The sequence below is a fragment of the Tasmannia lanceolata genome, unplaced genomic scaffold (genome assembly GCF_043159265.1).
Source record: "Tasmannia lanceolata isolate RefF3 unplaced genomic scaffold, GAP_Taslan_0.1 ptg001289l, whole genome shotgun sequence".
In the NCBI taxonomy this organism is placed as follows: Eukaryota; Viridiplantae; Streptophyta; class Magnoliopsida; order Canellales; family Winteraceae; genus Tasmannia; species Tasmannia lanceolata.
This window is the reverse complement of record NW_027519949.1, coordinates 4,295-17,317: the sequence shown is the minus strand read 5'-3', so window position 1 is coordinate 17,317 and position 13,023 is coordinate 4,295. Positions and strand designations below refer to the sequence as shown.

Below are 13,023 nucleotides of genomic sequence, written 5' to 3'. Positions count from 1 at the left end.
AAAAAAAACAAAAAAACAACAAAACAAAAAAACAAGAAAAACAGGGTGTCGTATATTACCATTTTCTTCCTCACTCTCCACCACTATATTTCCCTATCATTCTTTTGTCTATCTCACATTCCATTCGTCTGTTTCTCTCTCTCTCTCTCTCTCTCTCTCTCTCTCCTATTCTCTCTTTATCCTTTTAACTCTCTCTTCTCTCATCTCTGAAAGGAACAGCCTTCTCAATCTCTCACTCTATTACCCACGCCCCATCCCAAACAGCAGCCACCTCTCATTTTTATTTTATTTTTACATTCCTCCCTATCTTCTGTTCCTCACGTTCAACCTCTCTCTCCCTCGTTCAAGCTCTCAACCTTTCCCAATCTCTCACACACTCTGTTTTTTTTTTTTTTCATCTTCCCACACTCTCTACATATCTCTCTCTCCATCCCTCTCATCTCTCTCGCGCTCATCTCCCTCCCTCCATACATCTGACCGTAGCCATCTCATCGTTTCTCGACCATCTTCTATCATCTCCCTATCTCTCATACTCTCCCTCCATCTGGCAGAACACAGTAAAAAAAAAAAAACAAAGAAAAAGAGAAGAAGAAGAAAAAGAAAGCGAGGCGAATCGTACAACGGCGAGGTTTTTCGGACTCCGCGGCTTTCGAATTCGGCGAAGACTCCATCAGAGGTTGGTACACTGTTCTCGGATTTTTCCAGGATCGTTTAGTATTTTTTATGTATTTTGCATGATTTTTAAGTATTTAATTGAATTTAATTGAATATTAATTGCGTGTGCTTAAAATCACGATCTGCATAAGTGTTTCAAATCCGTTTCGTCCCGAAATTTAATACGATGTTCTACTTAAATAGAGTACAATAACTATCGGATCAGATCGGGCATTGAATCAACGGTTCTTTCGAATTTGAGTGAAGAGTGGTATTTTATTTAAAATGTGGGCTGAGAAATTATGAAATTCGAAAAAATAGCCATCTCAGGATGATCTATTTTTTGGAATTTTAAATTTTTCTTGTGTTCATCACATCAGAGCAAGGTTGGAGGATGTTTTCCGGAATCGTAATTTTCTCGAAAAGCGTGTTTTAAAAATAGAAAACTCTTCAAAAATATCTTTTCAATCAAGAAAAATAAAATATATACTAAACGGATTCCAAAATTAATGAAATTTTGTGGGAAATTAATATGTTACTGATGCATTCTACCATGAAGTTTTCACAATTTTTGGATTGTGTTTGGTTATTATTTTATGCTTTCTTTGAAAAATACCAGATTTTAGGAGAATTTTTACTAACATCAGATCATCATTAAAATTCATAAACTTTTTACAGAAGTCTTATATTTCACATTTATTGCTGCTGTAAAAGTTTCAAGTGATTTGGATCTTGTTTCATGTGTGGTGTAGTGTTAATTCATAATCTGGGCTGAAAATTGAAAAATCCGAAGTTTGTAGTAACTAATTTCTAAAATTCATGAAAATCTCACTGCATGCTATTTGTATTCATATCGTATTTCTGTAGAAATTTCATTGAATTTAGATTTATATTTCTACTAGTTTCTGTGTTAATTCTGCAATCTGGTCAATTAATTGTTAAATCAAAATAAAATGTGAATTTAATGTAAAAATCTGTAAAACTCATCCAGTAAGCTACATACATTCCCATCTTGCTGCTGTAGAAATTTCAACTCACTTCGAATTCGTTTGCAATAATTTCACTTGTAAAATCATTCATATGCTTAAAATTGATAAAATCCATTGTAAAATCATCCTTAGGGGACTTGCTCAGTCCAAATAGCATACCCCTCCTTTGTATATAGGAGACTTGCCCAGTCTCTTTCTCTTGCTAAACCTCCTCTTTGTGCGTCGTTTGGTTTTGGGAGAACACCCTACTCGGCTTGGCTTCATACCCCTATCCTATATGGGTATCTGGTTGCACATTTGTTGCACCCTAGGGCTAGGTAGCTGTCCGGCCCGGCTGGGTGTTTTACCTTTGCCAAATATGCACAGGGTCTTTTATTCCTTTTTTACGTCATTTGTGTCTCAGAGACAAGCCTTGTCTCATGTAGAGAGTTTCCCCTTTAGGAGACTTACCTAGCCTCATGTTAGAGTGGCCTCCTCTTTTAGAGTGAGTCTTTGACTCGGTAGTGTTATTAGAGAGTCTCTGACTCATTTGTTCCTCCTCTCTAGTGTTATTAGTTAGGAGTTTTTCCATTAGAGACTAACTCAGTCATATAAAGCCTTCCCTGCTTAGGATCTTAGATTGTTTTCTCTGTTCTTGGGGCACTATCTTTCTTGTTGTGGTTTGCCTCTTTGAGACGCCAGTTTCTTGTTGTGGATCGTCTCTTTGAGGCGTTAGTTTCTTGTTCGGGGTTTCCCCTTTGGATTTAGGGCTTTGCCCTAGTTTGTGGTTGTTCTTGCGTGTTCCCTGGAAGATTGAAAACATTTAAAGGTTTAGAGTATTGGAAAAGCTTTAAAATCCCAAAAACATTAGAAATTTAAAACTCAAAAACACTTGAAAACTTTAAAAATATCAAAAGCATTTAAAAATATAAAAAAAACCTTAAAAAAATCTGAAGTGTTGAGTGTTTCTTTTAGGAGCGTAGTTTGAGAGTTCGTTTTCGAACTACGTTGGCTTGATCCTCTCTCACGAGGTACGTAGTGCAGCTCGGGATCTTTATCCCAAGTCCAGCCAAACTTTGTTAATAAATGCTTTAACCCTTTTTCTTCAAAACCTTGTTTTTAACAAGATCTTCCTCTAGAGTTAGGAGTTTGTCCTAGATAGAGAGTTTTAGAGTTAGGAGTTTGTCTTTTATTTGTTGTGTGCTTGTTTGTGTTGTTTTAGAGTTAGGAGTTTGTCTTTTGTTGTGTGCTTGTTGTGTGTTTTAGAGTTAGGAGTTTGTCCTAGCTAGGAGCGCCTCCGTCCGGTCAGTTGGCGATTAACATCGCCGATTGATGACTAGGTCTTGGATACGTTAGCAATCCTATTATTTTCCTTAGGGCATACAGCCTAGTTACACATAGGTTGTAAGAACCACCTGCATTAGCCTAGGGCTAATCTGCATTTAGTTAGGGCATATAGGGTGTCTTAAAATCCGCGATTCACTGGAATTTAAATAATCGTGCAATAAACTTTAATAATTGGTCCGGTCTTTTAGATCGAGTCTAGGATAGAGGTCTAGGTGTCTTAGGCATCCTAGCTTAGAATAGGTACGAAGAACTACGTTGCCTTGATTCTCGTGGAGGCGGGGATACGTAGGCTTCTTTGGATGAATACCAGACCATCCGAGGACTCGGGCTAATAATTTAGAATCTTAGGATTTGTTGTATTGTTATTGTGTGTTTTGATGTGTTTTTCTTATTTTCTAGTACTGATCCTATATCTTTTAGCTATAGCTTGCATGTGTTTGCACATCAGAACTTAGACACCCATTAGGCATGTCACTCATAACCTAGCTATGCTTAGGTGCCACATCTTTCATTTTATTTTATGTGTGCTTATTATGTTATCCTCAGGAAATGCATGCTTAGGTAGACGAATCCTGAGGATTGTTCCCATTTCACATGATTTTTACCCAAACTTCTTTGGAGTTAATAATAAATGGCATAAGAGACCAGGTGCTTGCACTTGGGCGAATTGGGGGCGCCTAACCCCTTCCCCATTCGTCATCAGGCACGGACCTTTTGTATCTCTGGTTATCCATTGCAAACAGAGCATTTGTTTTGGTTCCATGGCTTGTCCATGGATGGCGACTCTGAGTTTATTTTAGGTATGTCTCGGTTTCGAGCCCTGGCTCCGGATCAAGACATATCTCTTTCTTTTTATATCGCCACTCGAGCTATGCCATGAGGGTGGCATCAGTTTCGAGAGTTCCTTGGCAGAGCTCTCCTTCACGTTGTGGAGATCTTAGAGGATTGCAGGAGGAATCTCGCGTCCCTCCGCACCGTCCTCGGATCGGGGTCCACAGGTAATAACTTCTCAACTAAAACTCTTACAAACTCGCTCTGCACTCCTGCTCATACTGACTTGAGTGTCGAAGGGCCTGTCCGGAGTAACGACTCCGGGTTGGTCTTCTGACCTCGTGTGCTCCTGTGCAGAACTTCAGCTCCTTCACTTCGGCTTGTCGGGTCCTCCAGCTCAGCTTTTACGTCACTGCCGTATCTGTTACCGATTTTTGGCCTAACAGCGTTCACTCCTAATGCATGGGATATACACTTTTCCTCTTCGCCTATATATTATCAAACAGAATGTTTTACAAGAGAAAGCTCTTTAAAAGATTTTTTGAATCTCTAGCAAGACTTCAACAATGTTTACCAAGATATTTTTGGTGCTTCTCCTCATCAAAATTATAGCTTCTAACAATGATGGCTTCACCTACAATGGATTCTTCAGGGCCAATCTGAGCTTCGATGGCATAGCGGAAATTACACCCAACGGCCTCTTGGAGCTAACAGACAACGCAAAGCAAAGCACGGGTCATGCCTTCCACTCCATGCCCCTCCAATTTAAGGATCCTACCAATGGTACTGTTTACTCCTTTTCTACTACTTTCGTCTTTGCAATTTTCGCCACTTATCCTGTTTTTGCCCATGGGATGGCCTTCGTTATTGCCCCAGAGAGAGCGCTCCCCGGAGCTCTACCTGTCCAAAATCTAGGCCTCATAAGTTCTAGCAACAATGGGAATTCTTCTAATCATGTTCTTGCCGTGGAGCTTGATACCGTCCAGAACCTCGAATTTGGAGATATTGATGATGACCATGTGGGAATCGATATCAACAGCTTAAATTCTACCAAGTCCACACATGTCGCTTGTTATATTAATGAAAATGGTAGGATTGAGAACATAAGCCTTATAAGTGGAGAACCAATTCAGGTTTGGGCAGAGTACAATGGTACAGATATGAAACTTGATGTAACAATATCGCCAGTGAAGAAACCTAAACCTATTCGCCCTCTTTTGTCTTCGGTGGTTAATCTTTCATCGGTTGTATTAAAAGATATGTACTTGGGTTTTTCTACAACGATGGGATTGATTCCAACTGCTCATTATGTTCTGGGATGGAGCTTTCAAATGAATGGAAAAGCTCAAGAACTCGATATATCGCGTCTTCCTAAGCTCCCTCGGAGAGGTCCCAAAAAGAAATCAAAAGTATTGACAATTGGTTTGCCCATTTTTATGTTAGTTTTCATCTTAGTGACCGTCGCCAGCGTTCTTCTTTTTGTGAAAAGGAGGATCAAATTCGCAGAGTTACTCGAGGACTGGGAGCGTGAATATGGGCCACAAAGGTTCTCATACAAGGATCTATTCATAGCTACCAAGGGCTTCAGAGACACAGAGCTTCTGGGCATTGGAGGTTTCGGTAGGGTGCACAAGGTTTGCTACCTTCCTCCAAAGTCAAAGTTGAAGTGAAGAGAGTCTCTCATGAATCAAGGCAAGGGATGAGGGAGTTTGTAGCTGAGATTATTAGCATTGGAAGGCTCCGGCACAGGAACTTAGTACAGCTACTCGGATATTGCCGGCGTAAAGGAGAGCTCCTCTTGGTCTATGATTACATGCCCAATGGAAGTCTTGACAAATTACTCTTTGATCAGCCCATTTTAGTTCTAACATGGAATCAAATATTTCGAATCATCAAAGGAGTAGCTTACGGGCTCTATTACTTGCATGAAGAATGGGAGCAGATTGTCATCCACAGAGACATCAAAGCGAGCAATGTTTTACTAGATCATGAATTCAGTGGAAGATTAGGCGATTTTGGTCTATCGAGATTATATGATTATGGAACCGATCCTCAAACCACTCATCTAGTCAGAACTCTAGGTTATATGGCACCGGAGTTAAGCAGAACCGGCAAGGCAACGACAAGCACCGACGTTTTTTCCTTTGGGGTCTTCATACTCGAGGTTGCTTGTGGAAGGAGACCGATAAATCTACAAGCGTCTGCAGAAGGAGTGGTTCTTATTGGTTGGGTGTCAGAATGTTGGAGGAGAGGCAGAATTTCAGAGACAAGTGATCCGAATCTGGGAACTGATTACCTGGTGCACGAAATGGACTTGGTGTTGAAGCTTGGATTGCTCTGTTCACATCCCGTGCCGTGCAATAGGCCAAGCATGAGGCAAGTCATGCAGTTTCTAGGTGGGGATGCTCCTCTACCTGATCTCTCTTGAAATAGTTTTAAAGTAAGTCCTTTAGAAGTGGGGCACAATGAAGGTTTAGATGCTTTCACCATGTCATTTCGATACTCGTAGTCCATTGGGGATTCAATCCTCTATGGGGGTCGTTGATTTTGATGCAGGTGCATCTAAGCTATTTGAAGGCTGGACATTTCAAATCCATGATCAGACCCCTACTGATTCAGAACGTGCGGCGTTGATTGAGTCTTTTGGTTTTATTTTTTTTATTTTCGTTATTTTATTTTTAGTATTTTTTTAGGATGTAAAAACTTGTCTATTTAGCTTAATTTGGTATTTTTAGAAAGGTTTTTCGATTACCTATCTAAAGAGCCCAAGATTACGCGATTTGGACTTGATTTCAACAAGTTATGGTTATTTTTAGATTATGGTAAGGGTCAATTACGAAATTGTGATTTTAGGGTTATTAGTAATATTTGTAAGTTTAGTTTTTATTGCCTTAGGTGGAATTAATTGCTTAGGTCTTAAGTTAGTATTTAATGTTGCTATTCTTAGATTTCGACTCTCTATATTATGTAATGTCATTGGCTCGTTCACGTTGGTGAAGGAACTTCAATCATTTCACGTGTTATATTGGAGTTTTTCTCCAAACCGTGGCATGGGTTTTCAAGCCCCCACAAGATTATTTTAGTTGTTGCTTGTGTTGATCTCCATCTTGGTGTTGCTGCTCTCACGCTCCCTGCGTCACCTAGGGACTGTTGGATCAGCAAACCAACTGTCCAGATTGACAGTAAAGTTTGAGTAAATGGCAGTTCCAGAAGGTCAAAAAGTCCGAGATCATCCTGATATCGGATGATGTCCAAATCGACGGTTCTTATTTACTATGAATCCAATTTAATTAGTTTTAGTTTGGTTTTTTTTTTTCTGGTGATGATATTTCCCCATCCCCCCTCCTCCCCCAAGTATGCATTCGCCGCCCTTTTAACGTGATTTGATGCCAAAAAGCCTTAAAGTTGCCCACTGTTCACGGTATAAGGGGGGCAAATGCCTAATGCGTGGGGAGTGAAAATATCATTCGCTAAAATTTAGATTTATTTAGAAGTTTTGTTTGGATTACAGTTAGTCGTTCACAAGGAGAGAAAATTTAGGGAGAGTTTTAGTTTACTTCGAAGTGTAGAAATTTTAGGGATATCTTAGACTTTTTCTTGTTTTAGTTTGAGTAGAATTACGATCTTTGTCTTGGATTAGGATTGCACATCAAAGGCCTAAAAAAGCCATATATGTAAACTATTTGGACAAGCTTTTGATTAATGAAAACTCTAGTTTAGTTGAATATCTTTAAAAACTAGTCCATGTCCCAAGTTTCGTAGCAAGTCACCTGCTACTTGCCAAGATTGTCCCGCCAATTGAAGATTCTGCCCGCTGGTTAAAAGCACAGCCACCTGCCGCTGTTGTTGCGCTGCCTGAACTAACTGGAGATCAACTGATAACCATTGTTGAGGTCAGTTCATCACCACACCATAGTCTCTCTAAATTTTAGGCACAAATGAGTCCCTGTTTCTCCATAGGCCAATATAATTTTCTTTGGTGGCACAAACAACCATAAAATCACCACCTATTCTTCCTTTGCAAAATCTGAAGTAACCCTTACTTTCAACCGATTCTAACTCCTGTCTATTCTCTGCCTTAGTTTATCGGAGAACACCCTTCTTTTCCCTCCAAAACAGCAACCCATAGCCCTCTTAGCATCTAACCTGTGAACCCCCATATGACCTTAGTCTCTTCATTGCAGAAAAATCAACTGCCCATCTTGTTATTTCTCTTCCAATCTCAGCCTTAAAACCAGTCCCTTAAATCTCCTTCTTGTTGTGTTGGGATCTGGGTAGAACTCACCCTCAAAAGCTAGCCGTTAAGGGGAGGGTGCTCAAGTCCCAATAAAGCCCATCCACATCATTTAACTTGGGTGAAGCATGGGAACTACAAGATCTTCCTCTGGAAAAAGAGATTTTCCGTCCTCGGAGGCATACCGGGGTTAACAAGATCTTCCCCGAGGGATATTTCCATCCTTGGAGGCTAAACTGGGATTACCACACCCAGGCTCTAATACCACCTTTTGGGACCCGGGTAGAACTCACCTTCAAAGCTAGCCATTAGGGGAGGGTGCCCTAGTCCTAATAAAGCCCATCCACTTCTTTTTACTTCACGGATGTGGGATCTTTGCTTTCATGTGGAACCCCCAACACTTCTTCCATAAAAAATAGCCGCCATTCTTCACCGTATTCCCGCCACCTTTATTAACGAACCCATCACCCTACTTCCTTCCTCAAACAGATCCACAACCAACTTCCAAAAACCATCCCAAACGACCAATCTCTTGGAATTATTTAACAGCCTTTAACCTTCTTGTTTGAAAACCACCCTGAACCTTCATACTTTATAACCAACTTTTAACTACCTAACAACCATGATGATATCCAAACAGCACCCATCTTATTCTTGTAATAGAGATTCATCGATTCCTAGTCTTCTGTAACCCTCCCAAAATTTATAACCAAACCACCTTCAATTCAGCGAGGTTTTTTATTCTGCAGTACCTTGTACGCTTTTCCAACCATTTCATGTGCCCTTTTCACTACCATTTTCAATCCTTTCAACTTTTCATATTCCTTTCCCTTCACTTTTAGTTAGTTATCCTTCCTTTTCCTTCTAATTTCCCCTTTGCTTCCGCATCCCTACATACATAGCTTCAGCTACGCCTACCCTGCATTGTTTTGCTTCGGAGCTTCTGTTGTCGCTATCCTATCTGACTCTGCATCAGATTTCCCCTAGGTGCAGTACAAACTCTTACATAATCAGTGTAACTGCAAATATAATATTGTTAATGTGTTTGTTTTTTTTTTGAAATGGCTTGTTTCTTTCTTGTAAACGAACATTTGTTTTTCCCTAAGAAGGAAACACTGTAACTAAAGTCAATAGGGAAAGCACAGTTTTGTTGTAGAATTAATGTCCTTGATGGGTTTGTTGGAAGGAGAAGCAAAATTCAAATGGATCAAAATAGATGTTTTAGCAATACAAACCACTTTAGAGTTCAATATATTAATTTGTAACTGTCTAACTGATATAGCTTTTTAATTCCAACTCCAAAATTGTGTATGGGTTTGTGTGAATCTGTGCATTTGTGTTTCTCTATACTTGTTTGTGCGTGTGTGCAAGAGAGGGGGTGTGTTAATAAGTAAGGTGAGTGTGCAACAACCAATTAATCCAAAAGTTTAAGCTATTAGAGTTGGTGTTATTTAATCATTTATACTTTCAAACTCCCCCTCATGTGGGGCCCCTCTTTTTTCCCATAAACGTGAATTTTTAATGTCAAGGAGTTGTTGGGTTTAGAACCCAGGAGGCAATAGCTCCTATATAATGTGAAACCACAAATTACTCCAAAATCTTAAGCTGCTAGAGTAGGTGTCATTTAATCATTTTTACTTCCACATGGTGCCCACTTAGAACTATAACATCAACCTGAAAACCAAAGAGCCAAAGGAATTGAAAAGGGGTCCATGGAAACATAAATACATGTTTTCTCTTTCCCTGTCGCCCTCATTGTTAACGAGAAAAGGAGAGACAAGTAGTAACAAAGCATGTGGCTGGCTTTTTCTTTCTTTCAGTTTTGGTTTTTTGTGCGTTCAACTCTTTTCCTCTTGATAACCAACTTAGTATCTCTACCTCGCTGAATATACGCTCCGTTATCAGCTTCTACTGAATAATAAATGATGGGAAAAATCGTATCCTCACGCTAGTGTTTTGATTGAGTGCTAGTTTTATCACTGCCCTTTATTTTAATGGTTGTTATCACTTAAATGTAATTAGTCGTCAGAAATAGAAAGAAGCATTTTTATATTCCTTTGAAAAAACAAAAAAGATCTCTCCTATTCTCTCTTGTAATTAGTGCTCCCAACCATCATATTTTGATAATGGCACTAATCACCATGGTTTATACTTTTCTGATTGGCTTGTGAGAGCTATTTGGGAATTCTAACAGCTTTTTACAACTAGTTAAAGAAAGTGTAAAGCCAAGAGATGAGTCCCATTAACAAAAATATGGTACATGTAATATTGGTGCATTCTGAAGTTAACGTCTATCTGTACAAGTAATTGCATTGACTCCACAAGTAAATAGCGTTCACTCCTAATGCATGGGATATACACTTTTCCTCTTCGCCTATATATTATCAAACAGAATGCTTTACATGAGAAAGCACTTTAAAAGACTTTTTGAATCTCTAGCAAGACTTCAGCAATGTTTACCAAGATATTTCTGGTGCTTCTCCTCATCAAAATTACAGCTTCTAACAATGATGGCTTCACCTACAATGGATTCTTCAGGGCCAATCTGAGCTTCGATGGCATAGCGGAAATTACACCCAACGGCCTCTTGGAGCTAACAAACAGCTCAAAGCAAAGCACGGGTCATGCCTTCCACTCCATGCCCCTCCAATTTAAGAATCCTACCAATGGTACTGTTTACTCCTTTTCTACTACTTTCGTCTTTGCAATTTTCGCCACTTATCATGATTTAAGTGGCCAGGGTATTGCCTTGGTCATCGCCCCCTCGAGAGATCTCCCTGGGGCTCTAGGTAACCAATATCTGGGTCTCTTCAATTTGAGCAACAATGGAAATTCTCCTAATCATGTTCTTGCCATTGAGCTGGATACCATCAAGAACCCCGAATTTGGAGATATCAACGATAACCATGTAGGAATCGATATCAACAGCTTAAATTCTACTAACTCGGCCCCTGCAGCTTATTACAGTAATGAAAATGGTGGGATCAAGAACTTGAGCCTTATAAGTGGAGAGCCAATGCAGGTTTGGGTAGAGTACAATGGTACAGATAAGAAACTTGATGTAACAATATCTCCAGTCAAGAAACCTAAACCTAATCGCCCTCTCTTGTCTTCGAAGGTTTATAATATTTCGTCTGACGTATTAGAAGATATGTATGTGGGGTTTTATTCATCGACAGGATCGTTTCCAACTTCTCACTATGTTCTGGGATGGAGCTTTCAGATGAATGGAAAAGCTCAAGAACTTGATCTATCGCGTCTTCCTAAGCTTCCTCGGAGAGGTCCCAAAAAGAAATCGAAAGTATTGACAGTTGGGTTGCCCACAATTACAACAGTTTTCATGTTAGTGATCCTCACCAGCATTCTACTTATTGTCAGAAGGAGGATCAAATTCGCAGAGATACTCGAGGATTGGGAGCGTGAATATGGGCCACAAAGGTTCTCATACAAGGATCTATTCAGAGCAACCAATGGCTTTAGAGGTGAAGAGCTTCTGGGCATCGGAGGTTTCGGTAGGGTGTACAAAGGTGTGTTACCTTCCTCCAAAGTCGAAGTTGCTGTGAAGAGAGTCTCTCATGAATCAAGGCAAGGGATGAGGGAGTTTGTAGCAGAGATTATCAGCATTGGAAGGCTCCGACACCAGAACTTAGTACAGCTACTCGGATATTGCCGGCGTAAAGGAGAGCTCCTCTTGGTCTATGATTTCATGCCCAATGGAAGTCTTGACAAATTACTCTTTGATCAACCCATTTCAGTTCTACAATGGAATCAAAGATTTCAAATCATCAAAGGAGTAGCTTCCGGGCTCTATTACTTGCATGAAGAATGGGAGCAGATTGTCATCCACAGAGACATCAAAGCGAGCAATGTTTTACTAGATCATGAATTCAATGGAAGATTAGGCGATTTTGGTCTATCGAAATTATATGATCATGGAACCGATCCTCAAACCACTCATGTGGTCGGAACTCTAGGTTATATGGCACCGGAGTTAAGCAGAACTGGCAAGGCAACGACAAGCACCGACGTGTTTTCCTTTGGGGCCTTCATACTCGAGGTTGCTTGTGGAAGGAGACCAATCAATCTACGGGCGTCTGCAGAAGAAGTGGTTCTTGTAGATTGGGTGTCAGAATGTTGGAGGAGAGGCATAATTTTACAGACAAGTGATCCGAATCTAGGAACTGATTACCTGGTGCAAGAAATGGAGTTGGTGTTGAAGCTTGGATTGCTCTGTTCGCATCCCGTGCCGCCAAGCATGAGGCAGGTCATGCAGTTTCTAGATGGGGATGCTCCTCTACCTGATCTGTCTTCAAATAGTTTTAGAGTAAGTCCTTTAGAAGTGGGGCACAATGAAGGTTTGGATGTTTTCACCATGTCAAATCCTCTTTTGGACAGGTCAGGTGGATACTCGTCGTCCATTGGGGATTAAATTTTTTCTGGGGGTCGTTGATTCTGATGTAGATGTATCTAAGCGGTTTGAAGGCAGGACATTTCAAATCCATGATCAGACCCCTACGGACTATTGGATCGGCGAACCAATTGTCCAGATCTGTAGAATATTTCCTTTATAGATACAATACAAACTTTTTATAGTATATGGTGTAAGCCCATATAGTCGTCTATTTTTCAGAAAGTATTGTACGGATCACACCACATAAAGATCCAGACTGTACATTAGATGGGCTACACCGTAAATAGGGTGTGACAAAAATCATTTCCATAGGATGATCCCAACCCTCTGATCTGTAAAGGTTTCCATGATACGTAGTTCCTCTATAGATCTGAGGGCTAAGATCATCCTATAGTTCCTCTATAGATCTGAGGGCTAAGATCATCCTATAGAAATGATTTTTCGGACACAAACTATTTACATTGTGGCCCATAAAATAAATAGATTGGATCATCGTATGGTGTGGGCACTACAATACTTTTTGATAAAAAAACTGGAATCCATCCAAATGTTGTAAATTAGTCGGGTGTTGTGGATAAAAAAACTGGAATCCAACCCTGGTTACGAGACTAAATATGCTATCGACATAACGAGAAATA

At 40.1% G+C, this 13,023-nt stretch overlaps 2 pseudogenes; both read left to right on the top strand.

The window, feature by feature from the left end:
- The first annotated feature begins 4,306 nt into the window (after positions 1 to 4,306).
- Positions 4,307 to 6,168, top strand: LOC143869501 (L-type lectin-domain containing receptor kinase SIT2 pseudogene; annotated as a pseudogene).
- Positions 6,169 to 10,307: 4,139 nt separating this feature from the next.
- Positions 10,308 to 12,439, top strand: LOC143869502 (L-type lectin-domain containing receptor kinase IV.1 pseudogene; annotated as a pseudogene).
- Positions 12,440 to 13,023: the final 584 nt, after the last annotated feature.